This window comes from Rosa chinensis, chromosome 3 (genome assembly GCF_002994745.2).
Source record: "Rosa chinensis cultivar Old Blush chromosome 3, RchiOBHm-V2, whole genome shotgun sequence".
NCBI lineage: Eukaryota > Viridiplantae > Streptophyta > Magnoliopsida > Rosales > Rosaceae > Rosa > Rosa chinensis.
In genome coordinates, this window is record NC_037090.1 from 31,648,968 (window position 1) to 31,670,311 (window position 21,344).

At 37.0% G+C, this 21,344-nt stretch overlaps 1 long non-coding RNA gene across 1 annotated transcript; it reads left to right on the forward strand.

Moving 5' to 3' along the window:
• The first annotated feature begins 11,353 nt into the window (after nucleotides 1-11,353).
• On the forward strand, nucleotides 11,354-12,949 carry LOC121052031. The gene is made up of 2 exons (XR_005807806.1): nucleotides 11,354-11,473; nucleotides 12,637-12,949. It is a non-coding gene; the product is annotated as an uncharacterized LOC121052031 (long non-coding RNA).
• Nucleotides 12,950-21,344: the final 8,395 nt, after the last annotated feature.

Sequence of the window (21,344 nt, forward strand, 5' to 3'; positions counted from 1 at the left end):
ATTGCAATCCTTTAGATTGAGTGTCTGGATCCAAGCAGTTGAACTCAAGTAGGAAACATTTGTATTTATATATGGGGGCAATTGTTATGATAGGATCCATGGTAATTTTTTCCCCCTAATCACAAGTACTACACTTCCAAAATTATTACCATCATTCATTCATTTTGCAAGATTGGTGTGTATTATGGTAATCCAGAAGTGACATCTAGAGGAATTGCATTAAAGTTCTTTGCCTCAGTTCGCCTGGAAATACGTTCTACAGGGAAAATAAAATCTGTAAGCACAATAGCCACTTTTTCTTCTCATGCATTAGTTATTTTATAGATCAATGAATTTATCTGTTTTGATCTCTTTTCAATTTTGATCTATGCTGTTTGTTATTTGAGTTTACTTTTATATATTAATTAGGTAAAAGGAGACGAGCAAATTGGGGTTCGGGTCCGTGTACGAGTGCAAAAGAGTAAGGTACTTTTAAAAACATCAGAATAATTTCTGCCTCTTTGAGGGATTTTCAAATTTTCTTTGATAGTAAAGCCACACATTGATTGCACTCTTGCTAGAAATTTGAAACTGGTAAAAAGTATCTAGACATCTATTACTGGTATAAAGTTTGATCAATTGTAGTGCCATTCTTAATCGCTTTTGTCTAATTTCTCAAATTTCTTTGTCCTGCATCTATACGCTGGTCTAACCGCAGTTGTGAACATGAAAAAACATTGATATAACAGTCAATAATCACTAGATTGCACTAGCATTTCTGGCTGAAGTGCAGAGTTTTTGGGCAAAACCTATTGATCCCTTTTGATTCTTCAGATTTGTGAGAACTGCTTTCATCTTTTTTGAAGATATTTTTTTTATCAACTGCAATATCCTGATCTACAGATTTGGCGTGTAGTAAATATTCATGATGCATTTAATCATGTCCATCATTTTAGTAGTTTAGTCAATATTTGTTATGGTTCTAATTGATTCCATGTATAGCAATTCCACGAATGACATTTGTGTTCCCACCTAAATATACTCACTCAAGATATTGACTTTGGGCAGCAGGTAGGTCATTCTCATCATTTTTCTCCTAAAAAATTATATATATATATATATATATATATATATATATATAGATGTTTACTAGTTGGTGTGCAATAGAAAATGAATGGGGTTAATCAAACAAGGTGGACTTAATTAAAGAAGTTGAGGCCTATGACATGGATACTTTGTGAATGATAAAGTTTTATGAAAATGCACAATCATTCTCAGCTAATGTCACTTTTCTCATCTTCTATAGCCAACTATTTGGTACTTGACCATTAGCCTACTAAATACATGTTTGCATGCAGGAATCCTCGATGGCCACAGTTTCTCTGAGTCTATCCCTCACACTATAGGATCTTGTTGAAGCATCTATATCTGTAAGGATCTCTAAAGCTGCAATATTTTTTTATTTTATTAAAACTATTTTTATTATAACTAGTTTTGGTTTTAATGATGTTATCTCTGCGCCAAAATATGCACTAAAATCTGGAATTTTCTTCATATTTATATATACTCTACTGTAGAGATTTGAATAACAATAGATTGAGTAGGCAAATTCTGCCTTCAATTGGTAGTCTTTCGAATTTTTCCTATCTGGACCTAATTGGCAACAAACTTCAAGGATACACACTATGCCAAAAACTGCATCACACTACACTTTTTAGACAACGAAAAAAAAATTTCTGTTGTGTGATCACTGAAACTGCTTCACACAATAGGTTTAATGAGATTGGCGTTGTATAAGGAGGTCGTACGTCAATTTTTTTGGGTCGGAGATTATTGTACAACAGTTTTAAGGATTTGTCTGTTGTCTGAATGTAAAAAAAATTTCCCCCTCACCTTGCTCAAATTTGGGTCGAAATTTTGACTCACCTTGCACAACAGTATTGTTGTATATGTTGTATGAGAGTAAGTTGCAAAATAACATACAACGCATTTTTTTGTTTCTGTTGTGCAAGTTTGGAAGAAAATCACATGTACCCCAAAATGTGAGTGAGTAGCCCAAAAAAAGCCAATATTTGAGTGAAATGCTGGTACACGATTTAAGCTCCTACAACGGAATGACTTATTTGTGTTGTTTGAATGAGAAATGGTAAACCTAGGTGGGAGAAATGGCATTCATTCCCCCCCCCCCCCCCGAATGAGCAAATTTAGCTTTAATGGTTTATTATGCTTGCAAGTTCCTACAACATAATGAACTATTTCTGTTGTGTGAATGAGAAATTCCTAGCCTAAGCGCCAAAACTGGCATTTTGATTGAACAAGCGGAAAATTTTCATCTTTTGTTCCTTCAGATATGTAGCAATTTAGACAACGTAAATGTCTCTATAAGTTGTCTTACTAACTTAAAAAAAAAAATAATAAATAAAAAAACCACCATGTTATTGGTTAATGCCTTAGACAACTGAGGGCACACTTAAACAAAGTTAGTGCCTTAGTTGTTTTTCATGTCTGAGAGAAAAACCCCAACCTTTTCTTCACTTCGAGCAAAACCTGGAGCTCTGCTCACCATCTTCTCAAAACATTTAGCCATCACAAATCACCATCTTCTCACCATCTTTTAAGTCTGGATTATGGTTCTATTCGATTAGAGTTCGATTTGAGGGTTTTTCGTTCTGCTGAAAATGGGGATTAGGTTCTCACAAATCGAGTTGGGTTCAACTCGATTAGGGTTCTAGTTGGCACTACACCAAAAATGGTCTTTTACGGCCCACAATGTGTGCCGTAAAAGGGTATTTACGGTGTACAAAAGCAGGCTGTAAATGCCCGAGCCGTAAAAGACGTACCTCATTTACGGCACACTAAAATGCGCCGTTAAAGTGCATCCAAGAACGCCGTCAAAGTGATATCGGAAATTTCACTCACCTTATTTACGGCACATGTTGCACGCCGTAAAAGACCTTCTATTTAAGGCGTATAATGTATACCGTAAAAGAGCGATTGAGTTCCCATTTAAGGCATACTTTGCATGCCTTAAATAAGGTTTTAAAAGAAATTAAAAAAAAAAAAATTTAGGTGTACCAATTTCACATCAGTATCACCACTCATGCATCCATGACAAATCAAATGTATGAGAAACACTTCAATCAAATTATCATTATAATTAATCTCTTTTACAAAATGCATGACAATATTTGAAAATATATAAGTAGCAGATCACATTACATCAATAAATCAAACTACACATCTACAACTTAAATCCACATAATCTGTAAATATATACCAAATCATCTGATGCTCTTTACTACTCAATCACCTGATATACAAAGGCAACGACACTAGATTAGACCCTATTGCATTGTATTGGTACTGAAATCAGAACAAATAAATGCTTAAATGACAATTCCTATTGCAGCTTTAGACTATGGAACTCATGTATAAACAAGCCAAACTAATGATGTTGCATTCAATAGTAACTTTGAGAACTGCATCCTCAACATTATAAAGGTACACACCACAAAGCATGATGGATATCTATCAAGGCTTTACTATCATGACGAGACAACATGGGAACTATGAACCAAATCGGAAGTCTGCTTATGGAAATTACAACATGATATAACCTCCCTTGGAAAGAACAAACTAAAACAATACTCCCAAAGCAAACCTCATCACTAAAAAAATTAAAATGACTTATAAGAACAAACCTGATGAAAATAATGTTGAATTTTCAATGTCCTGTGACTTCTGCAAGTAGGAAGATAGGACCATTTGAACTACATGGTGAACAAAATTCTTGGAAGGAATTGTGTCTAATATGGAGATCAACGCAGGGTGGCAAGATTCATCAGACGAACTGCAATAAACGATCATAAGTTTGACTGAAATAGGAAGGAAGCAAGAGATGTCCACAAAGTCCAATTAAAATGCATATCTACACTTAAACCTTAAATACTTATCAATTCATATAATTCAAGTGTGCCATGAATATGGTAAATAACGTAATTGCCAATATCAATTCTCTGAAGTGAAATCACAATTGAATAAACAAAAGCAAAAAAAATGGAGTAACAGCAAAGGTGGCCCAAATTTTGGCAGTGAATATATGAGCTCATCTTCTTTATCCATCGAACAACAGAACAAAAGGATGGGCTACTACCATCAGTGCAAAGAGATAAATGGCATTAAAGGCAGTAATGGCATAAAAGCACAGCCCCCTAACTTTTGAGACCACATTTACTTCTGCAATTCAAAAACTAACAACGAATAAGTCAGTTAGATTTATAAGGCTAACAAGAAGGGTAAAAACAGAAAAGTCTCAGTAGAGACACCTGGTAAGGCTTCATCAGGGTTCCAGTTTCAACAAGTCCACATTGTACAACTGTATGCCTGGACGATTTATGCTGGTTATGCAATCTAACATCATTATAAAGAGAATATGAAAGCTAGTGAAACCGCAAAGGTGGAGGAAGGAGCTCAATAGTCCATACAAACATTCTCAACCATGTGCCTTACCCATAGAACATCTTTACATATATAAGAAATTACTCAGAGCATTTTAGCCATGCAATGTGGTTCCACAATCCTCACAGTACATCATAATGGTATCTCTTCCAATAGTTTTTTAGATCATAATCCTGGCTAACATGCAAAAGTGGATACTACAAAGCCAAGAGATTGATATAAAGTCAAAAGTAAATGTTACACAAAAAATAGTAAAACTAAATCTATTGCAGTACGATATCATGCTAAGAAAGCAGTGACTTACAATTACTAAGCTTTTCCAAAATGGGACGTCTGCGCGGAAAGCGTCCAATAATTAGTCCCTTCTGAGTGAACATCTGCATTATAAAGAAACTGTCTCAACAATTTCAACTCTAATATTTCCAAATTCCAAGCTTTATGAGGTCAATTTCTAATTACTTGACCTCTGTTCTTGCCTTTGCCACTTGGGGACTTGCTGGATAAATCATGATGGTCTTTGCCTCCTCTATACCATTCTAAAGTGGGTTGGATAACCGTCTTCAAGAGAGTGAGGAAAGAGTAAATAATCCAATAAGCAAGCCACTGCTCATCATCTAGTTTTGATGCGCTCTCTATGGCCATCACTGATGCATATCTATAATCAAACTCCCACAATAAACAAAATTCTGAGTTCATTAACCAACTGTGTTTCCATTAAATCAATTAAAGATGGAAGCTTTATAGGACAAAATAAGAAAATAAACAAACTTGTCTCAAGACTGATAGAGTGGGATTGCTTACAAGCGGTAAAGCAGTTGCAACACAGGCCTGCAAGAATTGAAAACAAATTGGGGAATTAGCAGATAAACCCAGAAAAGAAAATCAAGAAATTACACAACAAAGACATGCAATCAAAATCTGGGTTTTGATTAAGAACTTGATAAATACAATTTCCCTTTGAAAACGAAACTCACTAAAAACTTGATAAATACATGCATGTTTACACATACAGAACAAATAAAAATTAGCCACTTCCAGTACATAGTGAACATTCATTCAAATGCATATGATTTCTCATGGAATCCCTGATTATGCATTTACCAAAGGAAAGCACAAAATTGCAAAATTCTAAAAAACAAGAACAAAAAATTATAAAGGGCAAGGGAAAGAGGAAGTACTCTGTTCTGGTCAATGACATCGAGGATGACGACAAGCTTGCCGTAGTCCTCACCGTACCTCTTGAAAGGCTATGTAAACAAAAACAAAGATCAGAGAAGAACCAAGGAGTGTTACAGAGAAAGAAGGTAAATCTTGGCGTTAGGAGAAGACGAAAGGAAAGCTCACCATTTTTGGTTCGGCGGGGCGTGTTTGTGAGAGAATATCGAAGGCGGAACGCATGAGAGAACGAACGAAAGTGAAAGCTGGGATTTAGGGTTTTCTTACGGACTTAGCCACAGTGCTAGTAGGAAAGAGCCCAAGATACACAAGCCCTAGAAATTACCCATTCTTGGGGAGGGAATTTGTAGTACTTAGAATGACCAAAGAATTCTAGTTACTTTGTTTCTGGTTTGTAGGTGGGGAAGAGATTAGAGGGATTTGGTCCCAGAGTCGAAGAGGACTAAGAAAAAGTATAAAGAATGAAGTGAGAAAAAGGGTGGAAAATTTAAGGTTTTGCCAAAAAAAAAAAAGAGCGGGCAGTGTAAAAATTAAATAAATATTGAAAATGTTATATATCATTTAAGGCGTGCATCAAATGCATGCCGTAAAAAACTAAATACACATCACTTTTACGGCGTGCAATATAAGTGTGCCGTAAATGTGTTATAATATTTACGGCATGCATCAAATGTGCGCCGTAAAAAACTAAATACACATCACTTTTACGACATGCAATAAAAGTGCGCCGTAAATGTGTTGTCACTTTTACGGCATGCATCAAATGTGGGCCGTAAAAAACTAAATACACATCACTTTTACGGCACGCATCAAAGGTGCGCCGTAAAAACCTAAACATACATTACATTCATGGCACGCGTCAAATGTGTGCCGTAAAAACATATCTTTTACGGCGTGCATCAATGTGTGCCGTAAATTGCGCGCGGTAAAAAACAACTTTTCTTGTAGTGTGGGTTTGATTTGGGGATTCTTCGTTCTACTGAAAAGGGATTGAGTTATCACCAATCGAGTTAGGTTTGAGTTAAAGGAGGAGGAAAGGGTGTTTTCACGGGTTTAGGGATTGGTGCTCAAATCCATTTGATTGGTGAGTTAAATTTGAGATTTCACCGCTCTTATTCATTGTCTTTGTTCTTTTGGTGCTCAAATCAACTTCGGGTTTTAAATTTTGAGGAGAAGTTCATTGTCTTTGTTCTTTTGGTGCTCAAGAGCATTCGATTGGCTCAAGTTTATAACCACTTGCTTGTTGTTGTTGGTGCTTAGGTTTTACTCCGTCTGGGTTGGAAGAGTATTCGTTCTACTGAAAGTTAGGGTTATTAGATTTGGGGGTTTGACGAGTGGTAAACTGAAAGCAGAGGAGGCACCCAAGAACATTGAGCACCAAATCGAAGGGACCCAGAATGATACGCTCCATTATGGTCTTAATAGCGTCAAAAGCAACCTTATTGGCTTTCACCCAGTCAAATCTGCTCACCAATTGGTACTAGTTTCCTCTTCTCTTTCTCTATGTGTTTGGGTTTGTTCAAATTGAAGATATGTGGTTGATTCTCTAGGATTTTAAGCTTGTTTATTTGCTGGGTTTCAGGCGTAGAAGATGCAAGAGGAGATGGAAAGGAGAATCTTGGCTTGCGGTATGAGTCCTTTTTTTTTTTAAACAAATTTTGACCAGTCTTTATGGATTGTTGTGGCGATTTAGTTTTATTTTTTTTGATTCAATAGGGTATTTTTTGTTAAGCCCGGTTGTGTATTAAACCTAGTTATGTGATTAATGGTTGATGGCATATGGATTGAATGGGCTAGATCAATTTATTGTGATTTTCTAGTTCCAGAAAATCACTTCTTTACTGTGTGAGGTTGCTTTGTTTTACGCAAGGAAACCACCAACTCCATATCAGTTGAGATGCTTTGGTTTATCTATATGAGAAAGAGCTTTCATGTATTCAGTGTGCTTAACTATTAGTTTTATTATATATATGGTCTTTAGTTGGACAGTTGGGAAACATTTCATTGAGTTTTTGTGCAATACAAAAGGTGTTCCATGGGTTTAGTTCTATGCCTAGATATTATAATGCTTACATCTTTTCGTTACAAAAGTTGAGTATGTATCTTACTTTCTTGTAAAGTATTGGTGTAATTATTCCACTTTTTGTAGTTGTATTCCCTGATATTGTACTGCCAATTAATACTATTTTCCGTAAAGTGGAGTGACATTTGAGTCCTTATTTGTTTGTTCTTTGAAGTGGTTGCAGATTTTATAGGCCTATTGGAGCCATACCTTCTTCAATGCTAGGATTGGAGACTCTGACAGGAGACTTGGATTACTTTGGTCCTTAAAATTACATGAATGGTAAGTTAACTTTGATGGTCTTTTCCATGTCATCAAACATTCTCAGAATCTCTCCAGATATGTACAACATTCTAGTAGTTTATTACAAGGCTCACATACAATTAAGACAAAAGGAACAGATTCTTTGTTGGTCTTTAATTACCTGCAGATTACAAATAACATGCTTTGTTGGTCAGTAGCACATTTCAGTACTCATTTCACTTTCCTGATCGACACGAATGAAGAAGAAACTCAAATTTTCAATGGTTGCAAATTTCAGAGGCCTACTGGAGCCATACCTTCTTCAATGCAGGTATTCCAACTCTTACTCTCATTCTCTCACTCCAATGGAAGCTCTGGGATTTCTGTCTCTAAATACTCACACCATTTCGTGCTCTAGTTTTCAAAAACTAAAACCCACCAAATTACCATATGAAACAAACCATTTTTCAAGCTCTTCTTCAAAACCAAAAGGACCCTCTTACAGATTCCACCATTTTATAAGTAAATTCTCAACCTTGTTTATGTTCTGGTTACTGGGTTTCTCTTCTTATATAAGTTTTCTTGTCTATTTTCTAACTTGGGTTGTTTCCAATTCATCGTAGGAGTGCTACAAGAAAGCAAGCTGACAACGAAGAATTGGAGTTGAAGCAAATGAGAGATATGGCTACTGCAAAAAAAAAAAATGGTATGTTGCTATGGAACTGAGAGTGAAAGAGAGACTTGCTCTTTTACTTTATAGATTATAATGTTTTATGTTGCATTTAGATATATTACTGTGGTTAGTTTGGAGTTTTAGCTGTTTGATATAAATTAGGGATGAAAAGATTAAACCTTTAACACCAAAGGGAAGCTGGGTATGCAATTCTGCTATCTAAGTTCTAACAAAACCTTTCTTGATGTTAATTCTTTCCTCTACAGAACACAAAAAGGTAGACACAGCTTAATATAATATAATGTTTCCTTTCTATATTTGTTATTGTGACACCAATTGAAATTGCCCGAACACAACACGCTTCAATTAAGCATATTTAACTGCATCACCAACTCCATTGTATGCTTTATGTTTCTTTTCCAATGATCTAGACATTGGTTCTTGTCATTTTGCCATTTAATTCCCATTTCAAAATGAAGCTGCAGGATGCTATAGTTTATAGAGTAGGGCTTAATTATATATGAAGTTTTGTCTTCATGTGTCTTGATCACTTTCCACCGCTAAAACTTGTCAACAAAAGACATGACCACAAGGAGATGACTTTGTTGCTGCAAGTTTGGAACACCAACACTTGGTCTGCTTGCTTTATTCCACCGCTTGTCCTTTTTTATCTTATGGTACAATAGAGATTGAAGTATGATGTGTTATTTTCTGCTTCTACCAGTGCCTACATTGGTTTAGTGTGCAAACTTTTATTGTCGCAAAGTGTGTAGTTGAGAAGATACGCAATCTTGTGTAATCTTGTTGGTGTTTGTCTGCATGTGTAGTGCATATTCTGTAAGTTTTTCATTTGTAAGAAAACTGTAAGTTTATTCATGAGAATCTGCAAAATGGTGCTATTAGTTTGTCTACTTAACAACCAAACATTTGATCATGCCTTGGAGAAGGGTATTCTTTTTGCGGTTGGCAATACTCTTGTTTGTGACAAACTTGATGAGGCTAAGCGCCTAAGCTGGAGTGGTGAAAGGTTCAAAGGTAATGAGTTCTACTTTGTTATTGATAAGTATTCTGTGTTGGACATGTTTATATTTAGCTGGATATCTAGCTTTTTTTGTCTACCCCTCTTAAATTAGTTTAACTATTGATGGAATTATGCTGTGAAAATCTGGCACAATGACTGGGGGTACCAGTGGAGGAATGGAAGCTAGACCAAAACAATGGGATGATAAATAAGTTGAAGGTTGGGTTTGACTTTGTTTTTTGCCTTATTTTCTATCATATAGGAACTGCATCCATTTTAATATGTGTGTGTGTGTACCTTGCATAGAATCTTGTTACTGACCTAAACATGCTAGTCTTGTTATGCTTTCAATGATTTGTGTACTAGTTTGGTAATTTTGATTGTTTGGCAATAAAGGATTTCAAGCTATTGGTCAGTCACTAAAGTGTGTGTTTTAAAAGATATAACATAGATGGTTTTGGTTATGTCTCTTTAATTAGGATCATTACCATGTCTTAAGAGTATAAGTCCTGTCAATTTGATAGTTTTTTTCTTTCTTATTTGCAGGTATTATATGGGTGAGTCTTTGACCACCGGAACTTGCATTGCCGTGTACCAGAGGTAGAAAATATATATTCAGTTCTTTATATATATGTGCTCTCCCCTCAATGCTTCGATAAGAAGTATAGTTGCTGAAACCCAATGACTTGCTGTAAATTTTTGTTATTAGGTACCTCTATGATCAGTTGAAGGCATATAAAATGGTGGACATGGTTGCATTTGTTGACCCTTCACTTATTGGTGCTGTGGGCTGTGGGAATGGAACTATCAAAAGATAGGCTTGTTGCCGGTCCTTTTTTGCAAAGGAAAGCATCTTTTTTTGTGCTTCTCTGTTGGTACATTGTCATGCACCATGTGTTGCATGTTTTGGAACGATAGATATGTATGTATCAGCTTTTTGATGTGTTAAGTCGATGGGCATGCACTAGAATGCTTTTCTTGCTTAAAATGTTGGGTTCAATGATTAGTGGTTTGCAATGTTTATATTTGGTATGTAAATGGATCAAATGCACAATTTAATTCAGGAATGGGATATGTTCAAATAATCAGACAACAGAATAGATACAATGATAACTGCCCGTTGTCTGATGGCCAAAAATGAGGACAAATTACACTACAATCATTCATATCACACATCGGTTTTTAACAAATCACTGTCTTCTAATCTACACTCACACAACAGAAACAATTAAACTCTGTTGTCGCAAAGTTAATCAGACAACAGAAGAAATTCAATTATGTTGTTCCAAAGTTAATCAGACAACAGATATAGTTCAAGAACTGAAGTTTGAATATCAGTCAGACAACACACAAAATAAAAATCTGTTGTCTGAGAAGCTCAACATACAACAGCTTCAAAACTAGTACTGTTGTCTGAAGGTAGAGCAGCAACTGCCGCGCAGCTGCGCCTGGCATCTGCCGAGCCACCTGCTGAGCCATCTGCCGAGTATCACACAACACATTTAACACATACATGTTGTCTGTATTTTTCTCAGACAATTGTGTTCCACCATTGTCTGAATTTTCAACAGACAGCGGCTCGGTCTACAACGGTGGCACTGCAAATCAGACAACAGTTTTCTTCTGTCGTCTGATAAAGATTTTGGCATAGTGACATCCCAGTCTATAGTGAGGCTACACCGGGTCTTGATATGTTACCAGTATGCAGCATTTGTATGTCAAATCTTAGTAGTTTAGAGTTGGTTAGTCAACATTTTCCCATCTGATAAGTTGTTTTCTTTAAATGCAGTCATCTAGGAGACAATGCTCTCAAGCGGAATTCAACTCAACTTTTCAGCTCAAAGATGGTTCTGGTGCACTTGTAAGTTTTGTTAAATCGCCTACTTGCTAGAAGGTATTCGCTTTGCTAATTTGTATGGGGAAGTTTATATCTATATGAACTCTTTAGTACACATTTCTTCTTCAAAAAGTATCGCCTTTTCTGCATCTTTTTCTATGGAATACTGGATGATATATTATTGATGTGTAATTGAGTCATGACTCAAGGTAAAACATTAACTTTCTTCCCAATTGTCTTTGTGCTATTTTAATTGTTCATTTATAAATTAGATAGTTCACAATAGTCTTCTAAGTACACCAGAAACTACCTTCTTGAAACTACCAAAAAGCAAAAGCACCTAAGGTGGACAATAGGTACTACAGAAAGAAATACACTAAGGGCACGTTTACTTACTTGGAAGGAAAGGGAATGATTACGGGGTAAAAACATTCCTGCGTTTACTAACACATAAAGGAATCAGAATGATTCCGGGTAAAAGAATTCCTGCGTTTACTAACACATGAAGGAATAGGAATGGATGTAGGTCCCACCTCCTTATTAGGAATCGATTCCTGAATACTCAGGAATTCGATTACGAAGGGGGGAGATGGGTTTAGGAATCATTCATCCGGAATCAATACCGATTCCTTTCTTCTCTCATTCCACTTGTCTCTGATTCATGATTATTTTCTATTCCAAGTAAGTAAACGTGCCATAAAGAAGTAAACAAGAAATATCAAAATGCCAACAACTCAAACTGTTTGCTCATGTAAGATACATATTAATTATGGCAACTAAAAGACATTTAGTAATACATGTAATGTTGGTGATGAGTTCCATGGCATCTGAAGTCCCACAACTTCTCAATTTGCTCATCATGAATATATCTTCTTTTTCCCTGCAATAAATATGGCTGTTTTGTTTGAATATTATTTATTGGAATAGCTGTTGGAGCATGAGTTACAAGTTGTAATTATTTGGCTCTCTGAACTACCATTCATTTGGCAAGTCTTTATTATGTGTGATTTTATTGCAATCTTTATGTGTTTTGGAATCACAAGGTAAATACACTTTGTTTAATCCATTCAGCAGCTGCACTCAACTAATGGAAAGTGTTTTATATAAGATGCCATTGAGTTTGGGATAGTTACATGAACTCTGTTTTCATTGAATAACTGAATAGTGCTGCTTTGTCTGAATTATAGGTTTGGTAATTCATATGGTATTGCTGGTAGAAGTGAGAATAGGAGCAAGGGTAGAAGCTTGGGAGCTTTGGAAAGATTATGAAGTCTCTGCTCGGAAGAACAGTTAAGAGCACCAGATGGTTTGACATTTTCATATGTGGAATGAGGGGGCTAAGTTTGTCGTCAATACATATATCTAGGAGATATTAGAATTATTTTTTGTGTCTTAATGTGTGGATGATTGGGAAATACATCCTTTGTAGTACATTTGATTGTTTAATGTATGAATTGGAGTACTTCAATTGATGAATTAGATTCAAATTTCTTTTCAATATTGATCAGTACCATTATTTAGGTAATAATGGAGCATTAATTTTGCCCAATTATGATCACACAATGATCAGGTAACAATCATACCACACTAGTACTCTATAAGCTGTTGTGTGAGGAGTGATGAAACAACAGAATAATTCTAACTCATGTTGTCTGACAAGCAATCAAACAACAGACCAGACAAGAACTCAGTTGTCCTAATCTAAATCAGACAACAGACAAAATAAAAAAAATGTTGTCTGACACGCTTAACATACAACAGTTTAAAACTGGAACTGTTGTCTGAAGACAACGCCTCAACTGCTGCGCTTGGCATCTGTCGAGCTATCACACAACAGTTATAACATATACATGTTGTCTGTGTGTTTATCACACAACTATGTTCCACCGTTGTCTGATTTTTCATCAGACAACGGCTCACTCTACAACGGTGGGTCTCCAAATCCCACAACGGTTTTCTACCGTTGTCTGATAAGATTTTTGGTGTAGTGCTTACTCGAAGAAAGATTTGACAAAGTCTGTGACTCCCTGCTTCCTGAACTAGAAGTGAGATGGCATAGCCTCCACTTCTATGATTTCAAGTCAGTTATTAACTACAACTCAGAAGCACTTCGCATTAAATCCGTAATGGAATTCTGTGGAAAAGATATCACAGATGCGATGTTGATTGATAGGACTCTTTCTACCTTCCCTATCTCTGCTTTGATGGTTGCAAAGAACTGTCGAATCGATGTTACTGCAAGATGGATCGCAAGGTTTCATGAGCTCATTAGAGCTATGAATGTTGCTGAAAAGCATGACAACACCCTTGTGAAGAACTATAGTTACAGACCCATGGGAACAGAGTATATTCCCGAGTCCAATTATAGTTACGCCCCTAAAGGAGGGCGCCAAGAGCAAAACCCTAAATCTAGGGAGAATTCTAGACGTTTTGGTCAATATTCTTGCTCTAATGAGGAAGGTAACAGCCAAAATAGGCGGACACGGAACCAAAGAGATCAACGTGGAAAGAGAGAAAGAGACAACGCCTCTAGCCATGTTGGTGGTGTCACCAACACTAAGAGTCATCCAAATGACATTTCAAAGCATCTCAATCAATGGAGTCTGAGCATAGAAATGTATGTTCTCGATGTGGAGTATCTGGTCATTGGGCACACATTTGTAGAGCTCGTGAATAAATTATCACCGCCTACAAAGCATATTGTGAAGCAAGAGAAGCTCACTATGTGGAACAAGAAGATCAAGAAGATGATCTAGAGTGAAGGGTTGAAGACTTTAAATCTGGATGAGATCAATAGATCGCCAATTCTGTTTAAGTCTTTATTTTTCTAAGAGATATAATAGACAATTGCCATAGACTTTGTAGTAAATGTCATTGTTTTAGTTTTTCTTCACATAGCCTCATCCAAAATGAGTATGATGTCTAGGAAAGTTTGAGATAAGTGGTACTTAAGCGAGCTTTGCTCCATCGACATCTCTCTACTCACCTGGTTATATTTATTTTGGAGTTACCGAAAGAAGTCAAACAACTACCTTTGTTTTGCATTAACTAGCATTTTGATCAGATTCTCTTAATGGTTAAGAGACAATGATGTACACCGTTGGTTTATGAATAAAATTTCGAGTTCTTTTCCTTATGACTCCATTTTAATTCTAAGCATATTATTTTGTGACTATGATGGCTGGGCCATCAGTATTAGTTCAAGGACATGGAATAGCCCAAGTTCTGGTCCCCTTCCCAAATGGCACCTTGATTAGTGTAACAGAAACTCTCTACGCTCCTAGGGCAAATCACAGCCTATGAATAGCCAACGGATTCCATGCGAAAATGCATATAGAGAACAAAAATGAGTTCCTTTGCAATACCTCTAATAATTGCGAACGAAGACGCATCTTAGAGAAGTTTATGTGTCTCTCTAGTGGACTATATGTCACTATTTGAGCTATTAAATCCAATAAAGTTATGAGAGAAGATCTCTTGGATTTAGACACATAATGGCCTTGTCACGACATGATAGATCATCCTAGTCATGATGATCCGTCTACTAAAGACTTCACAAGGACATCCATTCTTTCGAGCGAAACAAAGCACGAATCAAAAGTTAATTCCTAGACTAAGTGTGACCGTCGTTGTTTCCTCTGGTGCCGCCGTCGTCCATCACCAGCCTAGGGCTAGCACAGTCCCTATCCATGATGTCATGGATCATGGATGGTGCCCATCATGGTGATGGCGCCTCAGGTGATGCTGCAATCACTAACTTTGCTTCAAATAGCGTTTTAGACGCTTAGGCCCAACCAAAATTCTCATTAGTTGCTTCTAAGGTCTCTCGCTCGTTTTACAAAGCCCGTTCCTTAGAGAAATTAGGACTGAGACAGTCCTATGCAAAAGATATGATCATACTCATTCTGTTCTTACATAGAATCAGTGGGGATTCTGTGGACTGATTCAACCAACTTGCGAACATTTAAATATCTCATGATGTTGGTTGACAAGCAAACACGTTGGTCACGTGTTGTGCCATTGTCCACTTGTAATGCTGCTTATGCTACACTCCTAACTAGGCTTGGGCACGGGCCGGGTCTAACTAAAATTTTATTGGGCCCGGGACTGGCCTGTTTTATTTCAGGCCGGGCTTTCGGGCCCAACTCCTTTTTTTCCCAACTTTGAAGCTCGAGATGGCCTACGATGTGCTACTGATTTGCAGAAGCGTTAGATCTACAACTTGTACGGCGAGGAGGGACTGAATGACATTGAGTTTGATTTGTTGGTGCCGCCGCTGAGGAGGTGGAGCTGGTGAAACACAGAAAGGGTTCATCTGCACAATTGATTGTCACCCAAATCAATTACGTTGGTGAGGAAAAAGAAAGATCCCAAAATCCAAAAAATAAAAAGAAACTGTTGGATGCGTTGATTGGTCCATCAAGGGGCCATGTGAATTAAGAGTTCAAACAATACTAATAGTAATTATAGTAATCAAACTTCAAACCTACTCAATTGTAGTGGCGGTGGCAGATCATGAGAGAGAGAGAGTGAGAGAGAGAGAGCATGATTGAGAGTTTTATAGAAGCCAACGCAGGTATAGAGTAACCGATAGCTGTTGGCGTCTTCTCTATTGCGGATATGGAGGAGGAGTCTTGATTGAAGATTAAGGTAGAGGCAGCTAGGCTGCAGACTCGGTTCAGATCGTGAAGATTGAAGAACGAAGACTAGTCAATTAGGTTTGGGTATTTGATTAGAGACTCTAATTCAGTGAGTCCGATCATATGATAAGAATTTTGAGCCTTACCTTATAACCAATAACATATGGCATCTATCTCTTTTATGTCATACGGGCCTTGTAGGCTTTTTCCTTTCTAAAAATCAAGGCCCGGGCCCGAACCCTTTTTTTAATACCAAGGCCCGGCCCGAACAGTTTTGATGAAAAAAAAAAAAGAGGGCCCGGCCCTTATGGGTCGAGCTTTGACATGCCTGTCTGGGTTTACGGGTTTTCGGGCTTAAATGCCCAGCCCTACTCTTAACACATATCACATGACAACCGGCTCACTCCTTAGATCATCTTATTCAGTCAACTGGACTTGACAATGCTAGAAAGTTTATATCGAAGACTTTCGATGGTTCTTGCATTGGGACTTATATTGGACATCATATTCCCATAAACACACCTAAATAATCTCGCGGAAACTACTATGTTAGTAGCCTGGACATTGATAATGTGCACCAATCTCCTTATATCTGCTTGGTTTGATGTAATATCGCATGTAGCTATGCTAATTCGTCTACGACCCACTGCTACTCAAACAATCTCTGTGTTACAGCTAGTGACTGGGTACAAGTATCTCGTACTTATGCATATTTGAGTGTGCCAATTGCGCCACCACAGTGTACTATGATGAGTCTTTTTAGACGAATGGGCAACTAAGTTGGATTTAAGACTCCAACAAATCGTCGGCCACTTAATGCCCTTGTAAGGCGATATTCTTACCGCTAAATATGCGAATTGTCACTTTGATGAGATAGTCTTCCCATCGTTAGGGGGAGATAAGAATACGGATGTACAGCAGGAACGACATGAATTGTCGTGGTCTGTCCACTATATCTCATCCCAATTCCCACTAAAGTGATGAGATCACACATATCTGCTGCAAATATGCTTGCAAGGATGGACGTCCCTATGAGAGGACGTAACGCCATCCTACACGGAAGTAAGCATAGCACCAACACAATAGAGAGTGACACTCTAGCGTTATAGGCCATGGCCCCAAATAGGATGCGTGGGAGGCCCATGGGTTCGAAGGATACTTTGGCACAACCCAGTCCTTGGATCATCGACACTCAAAATTAGTCTCATGAGAATCTTCTGGATTATGGTTATCGTTGGGAGACGCCTCAGTGTCAGAACCTATTCCTGAGAATAAAGAACTCTATGAAAATTACACTAGTGTACATGAGACGTGAGATATAAACTCCATCATGATTGATGATGTATTCGCGCATTTCATTGCGCATGAGTTTGTTGAGTCCGATGATATCGAACCACGCTTCATTGATGAATGGATGCCAATGTAGAGAAATTTGGCCTAAATGGAAAGATGTGATCCATGTTAAGTTGAATTTTCTAACGAAGAGGAAGGTTTTCGAGCCAATGTTGTCAACACCTCCTATACATAAAACATGTTGACTAATGGGTCTTCATTAGAAAGCGTGATAAGAAAAGGAGATGGTAATCTCACCTTATGGAGCAAGGCTTCTCACAAAACACCCTGGAATCGATTACAATGAGACATATTCTCTCATAATAGATGTCTTTGCACTCCACTACCCTGTGAGTTTGGTAGTTTCCGAATAACTGAACATGCAGCTTGCAAATGTGGTCACTACGTATCTCTATGGGGATCTAGATACGGAATATACATGAAGGTTCATGGTAAACTTTATTTACCCAAGTCAAGTGGCTCTAGACTACGGAGCGCGTTTATAATGAGGTTGAAACACTCACTAAAGTGACTACTTGATTGGGAAGAGATATGCCAACGCGTTTCCATAACAAGTTTCGGATTTTATCGCGGTTCATGTTGGACATGATTTTCATTAGAGGCCTTAAAGAATTAAGGGAAACCACTGAACACTTGAAATCCGATTTCGAGATGAAGGATTTTGGGAGAACACGATTATGTCTTGGTTCAGAACTTGAGCATTGTGTTGATAGATGCTTAGGCATTTTGACAAGGTCAAGCCTTCAAGTACCCATGATCGTCCATAGTTTTGATCCTGAAAATGATCCTCTTCATCTAAAGGACGATGATAAAGATGTGCTAGAGACAGAATTGTCTTACTTAAGTGCAATAGGCGCATTATCGTACTTAACTCAATGCACAAGACCAGACATCTAATTTACCGTGAACTTGTTAGCTTGATACAGCTTTTCGCCAACGCGACGCCATTGGATTTGTGTAAAAGATATCTTTCGGTACTTGAGATGTACGATTGATATGGGCTTGTTCTATCCCTACAGAGAGACGATGAATTCGGACCCATCATATGTCAAGAACGCCACCAATAGTGGTCTGCGTTCCCTCTCCCCATCCCAAAACAACCTAAGTGTTTTGGAAGATTTTGCTGATGCTGGGTACCCCTCTGACCTACAAAAAGGTCATTTCCAAACTGCTTAAGTGTTCACCATGGGTAAGACCGCGATATCTTGGAGGTCTACAGAATAGACCCTCGCTATATTTTCGAACCATGAAAGATTATTGCTATTCATGAAGTGGTTCATGAATTTATATGGATTGGATCCATAATTATGCAATTTCAAAATAATTGTGGTTTGAAGTCTACCATAGATGAGCCTACAAGTATTTATAAAGATAATGCTGCTTGTTTTGAACAAATGAAGCAAGGCTACATCAAAAGTGACAACACCAAGTATGATCAGATACAATAGACTCTCTTCAAGATCAAAGTGAACTAGGTTCAATCTGAGGACAATATGACAGACTTGCTTACTAACTCATTGCCTAAATTCCACTTTTGAGAAACATGTTGGTAGCATCGTTTGAGGAAGTTATCCGAACTCTCATGACCGTTGTCATCAGGGGGAGATGTCTACATGTATGGTCTCGAAACGTAAAGGGTGTGTTGTGCTCTTTTTCCCCTTCGACCGAGGTTATTTTTGTCCCATTGAGTTTTTGTTACTCGGTAAGGTTTTTAATGAGACAACGAGAGGAGGACCATGTTTGGGCGACACAATGGGGAGTGTTCAAGTAAATCCAGAATATGTGTCTAGTTCACACTCGAGGTTACTTGCTCTAGTTGAAATAGGCTTAGAATTAGAGATAATCTCAGAGAATCTTAGAGATATCCAATTAATGTAAGATTACATTTCTATGTACAACTCTGATTCTATGCCTTGTAATCCTCTATATAAAGAGGTCCTTATTATCAATGAAAACACAGCAAATTCTCTTCCAAATATCGATTTCCTAAAACAATAACAACATTAATATATCAGATTTTTAGAAATTTTTCTCTTACTTTTTCAAGTCTTTTCGTTTAAAAATTCGTTACTTTAGTTTTAACCGTTGAATCTAATTCATCGCATTGTTTTGACCGACGGATTAGAACTAAAAGATTATATATTCATATTTTTATTTTTCAGAACAAACAAATCCAAAAGCCATTTATTTTGAAATGAATAAATTTGAACTGTTGGGTTATTGATCGTTGGAGGCAGCTCAACGACTCCAGACATGTGGGTTCCATATGTTGCCTTCACTCTGCTTTAGACTTTTTTGTCCTTAGTGCAAGTGCATTTTGCTCTCTCCCCCCCCCCCCCCCCCCCCCCCCCCCCCCCCCCCCGGCGAAGCCAAAATGGCTTTCATCCTTCAATCCTTCATCAAAATGACTTGAGTTTTGACGAAAAGTCATTTTAACTCCACATTGGATTGGGATAGAGATGTGGGTTAGGCATTTTGGTTTTTAACTAATGGGTTGGAGTTTGCCTTATCATACAAAACTCTCTTACAAGTTATTATAACAAATAGTACTTGAACTTATCTTCCATCTTATCGATGGTACCTGAACTTCAATTTGATCATAATCAATTCTTGAACTCTTCGATTTCATTTTGAATGGTACCAATCGCTAACTTTCGTTAATTTTCCGTTAAAAACTGACATGTGCATAGACTTTTTTTTTTTTTTTGTCCTTAGTGCGAGTGCATTTTGCTCGCCCCCCCCGCGAAGCCAAAATGGCTTTCATCCTTCAATCCTTCATCAAAATGACTTGAGTTTTGACGAAAAAGTCATTTTAACTCCACATTGGATTGGGATAGAGATGTGGGTTAGGCATTTTGGTTTTTAACTAATGGGTTGGAGTTTGCCTTATCATACAAAACTCTCTTACAAGTTATTATAACAAATAGTACTTGAACTTATCTTCCATCTTATCGATGGTACCTGAACTTCAATTTGATCATAATCAGTTCTTGAACTCTTCGATTTCATTTTGAATGGTACCAATCGCTAACTTCCGTTAATTTTCCGTTAAAAACTGACATGTGCATAGCACATGACCTATTTTCAAGGATAATTTGACTAAATATCCATTAAAATAATTTTGTAAATTAGAAAGTCCCAAGTAATATTTTATCAAATTTTTTTGGTTACATTTTTATCAATTTGTATGTTAATAAAATGAAAAGTTCAATTAAAAACAAAAATAAAAATAGAAACATATAAGTGAAAATGAGTGATTTTACAAATTTATCCTTCAAAAATCAGTCACATACAAGGCATGTGCCATCTTTAAACATAATATTAACAGAAGTTCGCGATTGGTACCATTTAAAATGAAATTTAAGAGTTTAAATACTGGTTGTGATCAAAATTATAGTTTGCGTACCATCAATAGGACGGATGATAAATTCAGGTATCATTTATGATAATAACATTTTTCTTATTCTCATCATTGTATGATAAGGATTGCTGTATCTTTAAAAACATCATCGCTATGACTCAGGGCAATTGTCAAATTATCAATGTTAAACTACATGAACCATTTCGTAACATGGTGCCATTAGCCGTCTCGTGCCCCTCAAAGCTTGAGTTGGATCCCCTATTTATAATACTTTTATTCGATGGATAAAATTAAGATTTAAAATTTTATAGGAAAACATGGATATTGAGCAACTCTAAAGCATCTCTATAAAAAGGAGCTTCAAACCTGCTTATTGACATTATCAATGGTACATGTGCAACACTTTGGTGTATCAAAATGCTTGTTTAAGATATCAAGTTGTTACCTTCTTCTTTTGAAGTAATTCATTTCAACACGTTCTTAGAGAGGCTAATTTTGTAGCCGTTGTTATTGCTAATTAAGGACATTTATGTGAACCTTG